Source organism: Sinocyclocheilus rhinocerous, unplaced genomic scaffold, assembly GCF_001515625.1.
Source record: "Sinocyclocheilus rhinocerous isolate Xijiao unplaced genomic scaffold, SAMN03320098_v1.1 scaffold140, whole genome shotgun sequence".
NCBI lineage: Eukaryota > Metazoa > Chordata > Actinopteri > Cypriniformes > Cyprinidae > Sinocyclocheilus > Sinocyclocheilus rhinocerous.
The window spans coordinates 263,871-272,556 of record NW_015642053.1 but is presented as its reverse complement, the minus strand read 5'-3'; the positions used below and the strand labels follow the sequence as shown (position 1 = coordinate 272,556).

At 37.1% G+C, this 8,686-nt stretch overlaps 1 pseudogene; it reads left to right on the top strand.

Moving 5' to 3' along the window:
• Positions 1–8,686, top strand: part of LOC107755447 (protoheme IX farnesyltransferase, mitochondrial-like) — a 60,791-nt pseudogene that overhangs the window by 31,631 nt on the left and 20,474 nt on the right.

The window sequence follows — 8,686 nt, the reverse complement described above, 5'->3', positions numbered from 1 at the left end:
AGCCCTTCAAACAAAGATTTTTCGGGACCCCACTTCAATCGAAGGGGTATGAATTATCTCAGCGTAAACCGGCTTCAGCGGCAACATGGCTGCCCGAGCGAACAAAAAGACACATAAATGTAGCATTTTTTGGCATTAATAAAGATTTTAATGAAAAGTAATCATTTGTTTTATGTTACATTCAATCGTGAGTTCATATTTACGGTCATGTTACTCAAAGAAATGTTTGCAAAAAATCGCTAAAGTTTGCTAACGTCATATAATGATATTGTATATAGTCTGTAATGACAGACTGCACGATAGTGCCACAACATATTTTCATGTCTGATCAGGGCGATAACCACCATAGACATTGAGGAGGGCTAGTCCCCCCAATAATTATAAATCGCTAAACCCTTTTCTCAAATATTGCCAATTTGAGAGCGAGCGAAAGAGAGAGATGAAAGTTGCGCGTCTGTGCGTTTAAGCAGCGCATTAATATAGAATGGTAATTAAAGGCTCTAATGCACACCAGTATAGGTGTGTGTATTGTAGGAGCTAGACGACGTATGGTGACGTGTGACGGCATAGTAGTGGTGTCCCAATTCTTAGGGGAATATTTTCAAGGGGAAGGGGTATAAAATAGAATTGGGATTGGGCCTAAATGGACTCTGAAGTATCTGAATCTAAATGGAACTCCATTCAATCAGGATATGTACATCCAGCAACTTTTTTGGTTGGTTGGCTAAATTTCAAGTTATTTTTTTTATTATAATGGGTCATATTTACTTTATTAATAAATGTGTCTTGTGTCTTGTCTTATTCTGATGATTTATCTGTGCACACAATTCCAAAAAGGGGGATGCACAATATATCAGCACCATATCTGGTGATGTTAGTTTTTTATTTTTCATTTATTTTTTTATTTTATTGGTATGAGTCTGTTTTGGAGCATCATGAACATGCCTGTCTGCAGGTTTCATTAGTTTACATTGTTTCTTCAGATGTGTCAGGAAGGTAAGATGCAACTAAGTCTGTGCAGCTGACTTGTCAAATAATTGTAATCACAAATCACAGAACAGAATAATTCTTTCTTATGGAGATTGTTTATTTGCAGACCAACTTTTTTTTTTTCCTTCACTGATTTTAACAAAATGGGGAAATACATGTTCGTATATACATTCATAATTCATCACATTCATATTTACATTCATAGTTGTAATTCAGTGGTGCATGATCCAGTCGTGCACTTTTAAAGCATAACCGTAGTGCAGGCTTTTTCATATAATTGCTACATGGTGAGAATAGCAGTCTGGCAAACCGTTTCTACAGGTCTGCAGCGCAGGGTCCCTGCAAAACTCACGTAGCTCAGGTTGAACTTGAACTGCAGTGATTCAGCGGCCGCTGTCACTAAAGAGGAATTTCTCTTTCATAAGTGCTTGAGATGATTCGCAGCTGATGGTTTCTGCTGCTGTTCTTTAGAAATTTGGCAGGTAATTTTGTTAAATCGATGGAGTATTCAACTCCTCTTCAACTCCTGAACTCTGGTTCTGCACCTGGACTTTGACAGCATGAGGAATTATCACTGAATGCATGTACTTACAATGTGCGCAGCGCTGATTGAGAATTTGGATTGTGCTTTTTGTTTGCAGAGGTGGAAGAAAAAAGTTGCTGAGTAGGTGTTTGAGCAGGTGGTGTTTGGTTTTACCCATTTCTACTGATCAACGCCGATGTCTTTCTCGTATACAGCAGCTGTGTTGTAAATGTCTATTTACACAGACTCCATGCACATGCGTTTCTCTCCGTGAGAATATTTAGCCTGAATTTTGTGTGTTTGTTTGCGTGTTTATGTAAGTGCGTTTGCCCTCGGATGCACTTCTCTTCAGTAAACACTGTCAATGTTACAGTAAGTTTCTCATCAGCGTTAGTTAGTATAGTCTCATAGTCCAGGCAGCTTTGTTTGCTGTGCCTGTCACTTTGTTCCGTCACGCTGCTGCAGTCACAGCGATTTTCACTGTGAGTGAACCCAGAGCCCTGTCACTGCAAGTACAGTGAACTCGGCAGTATCACTCTTGTGCTGATCTAGCAATTTTATAAATATACTGAGACTCTGTGGTGTCGATGAGAACGGAATGAGGATTAAAGTTAGAGGTTCCTTGATACACACACAAAATGTAGTGGAACTTTGCTGTATCACTTTGCTTAGCAGCAAAGACTCAATATTTTGACTATATATCCCTAGTGAATAGTTTGGACATACCTTTATGTAGACAGCAAAAACTCATATTATGAATCTGTGCAAGATATGAAAACACTAAAAGGGTTTCTTTGATACAATTGCACTGTAATTGTGAACTTAAATGTCCTGTTGCTCGAAGGCTTGTTTGACATTTTCAGATTTGAGCAGCAGAATTTGGCAGCCTCTGCCATGTTCAGGCCTCTGATCACATAGTCAGAAATAATGGTTCAGACTTAATTCATTTGACAGGAGTTCACTGCCTTCTGCCCTTTTCCCTCTGATACCCACTTCTTTGACCTCTCTGATGGACCTCTTGTCCATAGAGTCATTGATTGGTTGCTCTCCTTGGCAGTCTATCTGCTCTATGCTGACACTGCAAATGCTCACTCACACTCTTTTATTATTTATTTATTTTTTACTTTAGTGTAGTTTTTTTTTTTTTTACAAAATTTTAATTTGCATTTATTTTATTTTTTATATATTGCCCAACTGTATATTACTGTTCAGTAGGGTTTTATTTTTTGAAAGATATTTAATACTTTTATAAAGGATGCATTAAATTGATCAAAAGTGACAGTAAAGACATTTAAAATGTTACAAAAGAAATTGTCCTTTTAAATTTTCTATTCACTTGAAAAAATATTAAGCAGCACAACAATTTTCAACATAAGAATAATGTTTCTTGAGCACCAAATCAGCATATTCGAATGTTTTCTTGAAGGATCATGTGACACTCAACACTGGTATAATGGCTGCTGAAAATTCGGCTTTGCAATCACTGGAGTAAATTATATTTTAAAGCATATTGAACTAGAAAAACGTTATTTTGAATTGTAATAATATTTCACAATATTACTGTTTTTACTTCTGGCGCTTCTGAATCAGCTACTGTTTTGTTATTAGTTTAAGTATTTGCTATTGACTGTTCAAATGCGGAGTTTTGCGCAGCGCAGAGTAACGCGTCGTGTGTGTGAACTGATGGTAAAACTAACGAGTCGACATTATTACTTGATATTGTCTTGATATTTACTTTGAAAGCTGAAGCTCGCGATTATGGTAAGGGGCGTTACATTTCCGACGCGTGCTTGCGGTGTTTGGCCAATCACAATGCACTGGGTCAGCTGGCCAATCAGAGCAGACTGCGCATCTCAAAGGAGGGGACTTTGTTGAAAACTACGTGTTTGAGAGAGGCGGGGCATAGAGGACCTAAAATAATGTGCAGTATTTGAAAAATAATGTGTTTTTTGAACATTAAAGCATGTCAACATATTCTGTTACACCAAATACACAAAATAATGATCTTTAAAATAGCATCATATGACCCCTTTAAAGACATCACAAATTCTTACCAACCCCAAACGTTTGAAGGTTTTTTTTTTGTACATGTATATAGTGTGTATGCGCTTCTGAAGATCTAGTCATGCTGTCTTTTTTTCCCCTCTTCAATATGATAACAATATGGAGCCTTTTCATTGTTGAATTTTTAACACATTCTGATAAGCGCAGATTCACAGAAGAAACAAAGAATCTGATTATACAGGACCTTACATATGGAGATTTGACAGCCTGTAATCTCATGCACCCACTTCTTGTTCATTTACACTTTCACATTCTTTCCGTTTTTCAAAATGTGATCTTCACCAGCAATAAACGCAGAACAAGAAGTGGCAGGGGTCTGGGGGTGTTGATATGAGCCAGATGATATACGAGAGAAAAAAGTGTATAAAGATAGACTGTGAAATAAGACAATGCCCAAGAACTAACTGGTTCTGACAGGCACCAAAAACATCTTGAGAACACTCAAAACCCCAGTTACTTTCTTAGTGTGGCGCAGAATACAGAATTCATATTCTTGCTCCAAATCTGGTTTTCAGCCCAAGACCATATTTATGTTTACTATTGGGAGTCTTTTAATGTAAACTTTGTCCTTTTGCAGGTTAACAAGGCTTTTGAAATCTCACAGGTCTAAAATGTGCAGTTGTAGCCAAGATACACTCTGGAATGGTCATGTTAGCATCCGGCTAATACTTCAGAGACTATTCAAGCAGCAGAAATTCGCTCCGGTTCTCTCTCTGCGGCGACCCTCTGACGCGCTTCCTGACCCAGGAAATAGAATTAACACCTCGGCCCTAAAACTGCAGGGGCCTCAGCTACGGCCACATCTGTGCCCTGCCCCGTCCAGGATCTCAAGTGCAATAACACTGACGGCCGAGAGAATAAATTTGAGACTCAGCAGACCCTCCACTCAACTTTATACAACACACTTTGGGCTTCAACTTCCTCTGCACTGTATCAGGCTACTTTATCACTTTGGATGACATTGGTCCGAGTTTGAAAACGCTGCCAAAAATAGCTGAAACAAAATGAAAAAGCATCAATCTCCCGTGACAGCTTTTAGACACGTTTGTCAAAGAGCTCGTTTTTTTTACCTCCTTGAGATGTTTTATTGTCCTGTCCGTTTGTTGTACATTAGTCTAAATATGAGGTTCTTTTGTTTTTTGTCCTTATCCTTATGTAAAAGTGCATGCTTGGAAGGATCATGTAATAGATGGATGTTATCATTTGTTAGCAAATAGCACTAGCAGGGTTCTTCTTTAAACTCGAGGCGACTCTTAGAAAGGCCAAACAGACACGCACCGTCACAGATAATAGGTATCCCCCCTGTTCCCCTTCGCAGTGGTACGGTCCCATTCTCTGAGGTGTCTAGCAAAATATAAATGTAGTCTGTGTGAAATGTATTACCTACCACAAGAGCATTTTCAAGCGTGGACTCTTTTCCGATGTCAAACGGACAGTAAATTAAGAGAGGTAAAGAGAAATGGATTATCTGTTTATTAGTTATTTTATGGAGGTCATATTTTAGGAGAAATGGATCCTGAAGTTCTTCAGCTGAAATGTGAGCTATCTGTTTTCTTCATTAGGTGCATGTGCTGTCTCTCACAGACTAAATAACCGGTTCCTGGCTTTACATGTCCCATGTGTTTGTGTTTTAGTCTCACATTGTAGATTCCCCGAGGTGAGTTTTGTGCAGACTCCCCAGCAGAAGGCCATAAAACACAATTTTTTTTGTTTTCTTTACCTTAATCGTCCCCGTTGCACCTAAGCAGCCTCTGTCATTCTGTCTCTAACACATGCATTCATATCGATCCATTTAAGGGTTTGAATTTCATGCATTTGTTGGATATCTTCAGCAGATGTTTCAGAGCAAATCGCTGAGAAACTGAGTACATCTTTGATGTTTTTTGCATGCTACAAAGAAAAAAGTGAAAACAATCATATTAGCTGTGCTGATACTTATAGTATAATTGCTATTTTTGCAATACTTTTTAAAATAAATTATTACTTTTATTTAGCAAGGATGCATTAATTTGATCAGTAATTTTGTCAAGAGATTTCGATTTCAAATAAATGCTCTTTTTAACTTTCTATTAATCAAAGAATTATTAGAAAATGTGCATCACAGTTCACAAAGTGTAATAATATGTAATACTTAAGTCAAAATGTATTCAATATTATGAATATTTGAGTCAAAATGCAATATTGTGATTCCTTCTTTTGTGTGTTATGATTCAAAACTGTGGGATCATGTTTTACTCACCTTTTTTCTTTTGTCTTCTGTATTGGACTGTGATGTGTTGCATAATTTATATATTTGAGGTGAATCTGAGTTTGGATTGTGTTCAAATAGAAATAATCAAGTGTGTGTTGTCGTAATGCCACAGTACCTTTCACCATAACACAAATATTCATGTGAAAAATATAACTGAAAATATTGGTTCTATCTGTTAGATTGAAAAAATATTTGATTTCAGACTGGAAAGGTTCTAGATTGGAAAAGAGAGGGATATGCACAATTACCATTGTTTGACCTTTTTTTGGGGGTTCTTCTTTAAACTCGAGGGGACTCTTAGAAAGGCCAAACAGACACGCACCGTCACAGATAATAGGTATCCCCCCCCGTTCCCCTTCGCAGTGGTACGGTCCCATTCTCCAAGGTGTCTAGCAAAATATAAATGTAGTCTGTGTGAAATGTATTACCTACCACAAGAGCATTTTCAAGCGTGGACTCTTTTCCGATGTCAAACGGACAGTAAATTAAGAGAGGTAAAGAGAAATGGATTATCTGTTTATTAGTTATTTTATGGAGGTCATATTTTAGGAGAAATGGATCCTGAAGTTCTTCAGCTGAAAAGTGAGCTATCTGTTTTCTTCATTAGGTGCATGTGCTGTCTCTCACAGACTGAATAACCGGTTCCTGGCTTTACATGTCCCATGTGTTTGTGTTTTAGTCTCACATTGTAGATTCCACGAGGTGAGTTTTGTGCAGACTCCCCAGCAGAAGGCCATAAAACACAATTTTTTTTGTTTTTTTTTAACTTAATCGTCCCCGTTGCACCTAAGCAGCCTCTGTCATTCTGTCTCTAACACATGCATTCATATCGATCCATTTAAGGGTTTGAATTTCATGCATTTGTTGGATATCTTCAGCAGATGTTTCAGAGCAAATTGCTGAGAAACTGAGTACATCTTTGATGTTTTTTGCATTCTACAAAGAAAAAAGTGAAAATCATATTAGCTGTGCTGATACTTATAGTATAATTGCTATTTTTGCAATACTTTTTAAAATAAATTATTACTTTTATTTAGCAAGGATGCATTAATTTGATCAGTAATTTTGTCAAGAGATTTCTATTTCAAATAAATGCTCTTTTTAACTTTCTATTAATCAAAGAATTATTAGAAAATGTGCATCACAGTTCACAAAGTGTAATAATATGTAATACTTAAGTCAAAATGTATTCAATATTATGAATATTTGAGTCAAAATGCAATATTGTGATTCCTTCTTTTGTGTGTTATGATTCAAAACTGTGGGATCATGTTTTACTCACCTTTTTTCTTTTGTCTTCTGTATTGGACTGTGATGTGTTGCATAATTTATATATTTGAGGTGAATCTGAGTTTGGATTGTGTTCAAATAGAAATAATCAAGTGTGTGTTGTCGTAATGCCACAGTACCTTTCACCATAACACAAATATCCATGTGAAAAATATAACTGAAAATATTGGTTCTATCTGTTAGATTGAAAGAATATTTGATTTCAGACTGGAAAGGTTCTAGATTGGAAAAGAGAGGGATATGCACAATTACCATTGTTTGACCTTTTTTTTTTTTTTTGGGTTGTTAATGTGCCTTGTGTGTTAATTTTTATTATTTTTTTCTCCCCACAGTACTCTGAGGTGCCCTTTGACTCAAATATGAATCGTACCAAAAACAGACCTCTGGTTCGAGGACAAATCAGGTAAGATCCTTCAAAACCTGTATCTCGCTCATGGGCTCTGTTTTAAAACCTAGCCAGCATCTAACCTAGACTGCATTTTTGGGCATCGCATGTAGATTCACACATACTTGTCTATATTGTATACTTGTCCAAAAATGTTGTCTAGGTAGGCAGCTCACTTGGTTTTGAAACGCATCCTAGATCTGTGTAAAGAGCCATTGCAGAATAAAAATGGTTTCCTTAGCCTCATTATGCACATCGTTTACTCTCTACATTGTTCTCAAGTAGCCCGGTGTTTGTGTATAGCTGAGCCTGCCGGTATCAGAAACTATATGCCATTGTCTAATATCTGTAGCGCTGGCCAGCCGCTCATGCACCTGTCCTGCGTAACCTGATCCAGGTGTGTGTAGGTGCGCCTCTCTCTGTTCTTCCCGTCTCACTCCACTGCTGACAAAGGATGGGTCAGGATGGTCATCCGCCAACAGACTAGTTGATTAGTGAAGTTGAGTAATTTGTGTTTTAGCTTTGGGAGCTTTAAGGTTAAGGCATTTACAGTTATAAATATATAAGAAAGGGTGTTAGCATGCAATGCTGTTAGATTAACATGATAAATTCTTTCATATTAGGTTAAAAGAGCAGGAATATAACAATGATTTTCTAGGAAGTTAGCATCACCTTGGTTCCATGACAAAAATCCAAAAGGATTTTTCCACCAGCTTTTGGATTATTGCAAGCCGTTTGATTCTTACGTTTTATCATATTGATAATCTTTACAATTGAGCGCAGCATTAATCAATTTTGAAGCCTGAATACAATTGCCAGAAATAACAAGCAAAATGTAGGCTATAAACAAACTACACCAGAGTCACATAACCTAGATGTAATGAAAATTAGAGTAGTTCACTTCCAGAATGAAAATTTCCTGAAAATTTACTCACCCCCGTGTCATCCAAGATCTTTCTTTCTTCAGTCGAAACGAAATTGAGGTTTTTGAGGAAAACATTCCATGATTTTCCTCCATATAGTGGACTTCAAATTGCAGTTTCAATGCAGCTTCAAAGGGTTCTACGTGATCCCTGCCGAGGAATAAGGGTCTTATCTAGTGAAACGATCAGTCATTTTCGGTCTAAGAAAAATAAAAATGTACAGGTGCATCTCAATAAATTAGAATGTCATGGAAAAGTTT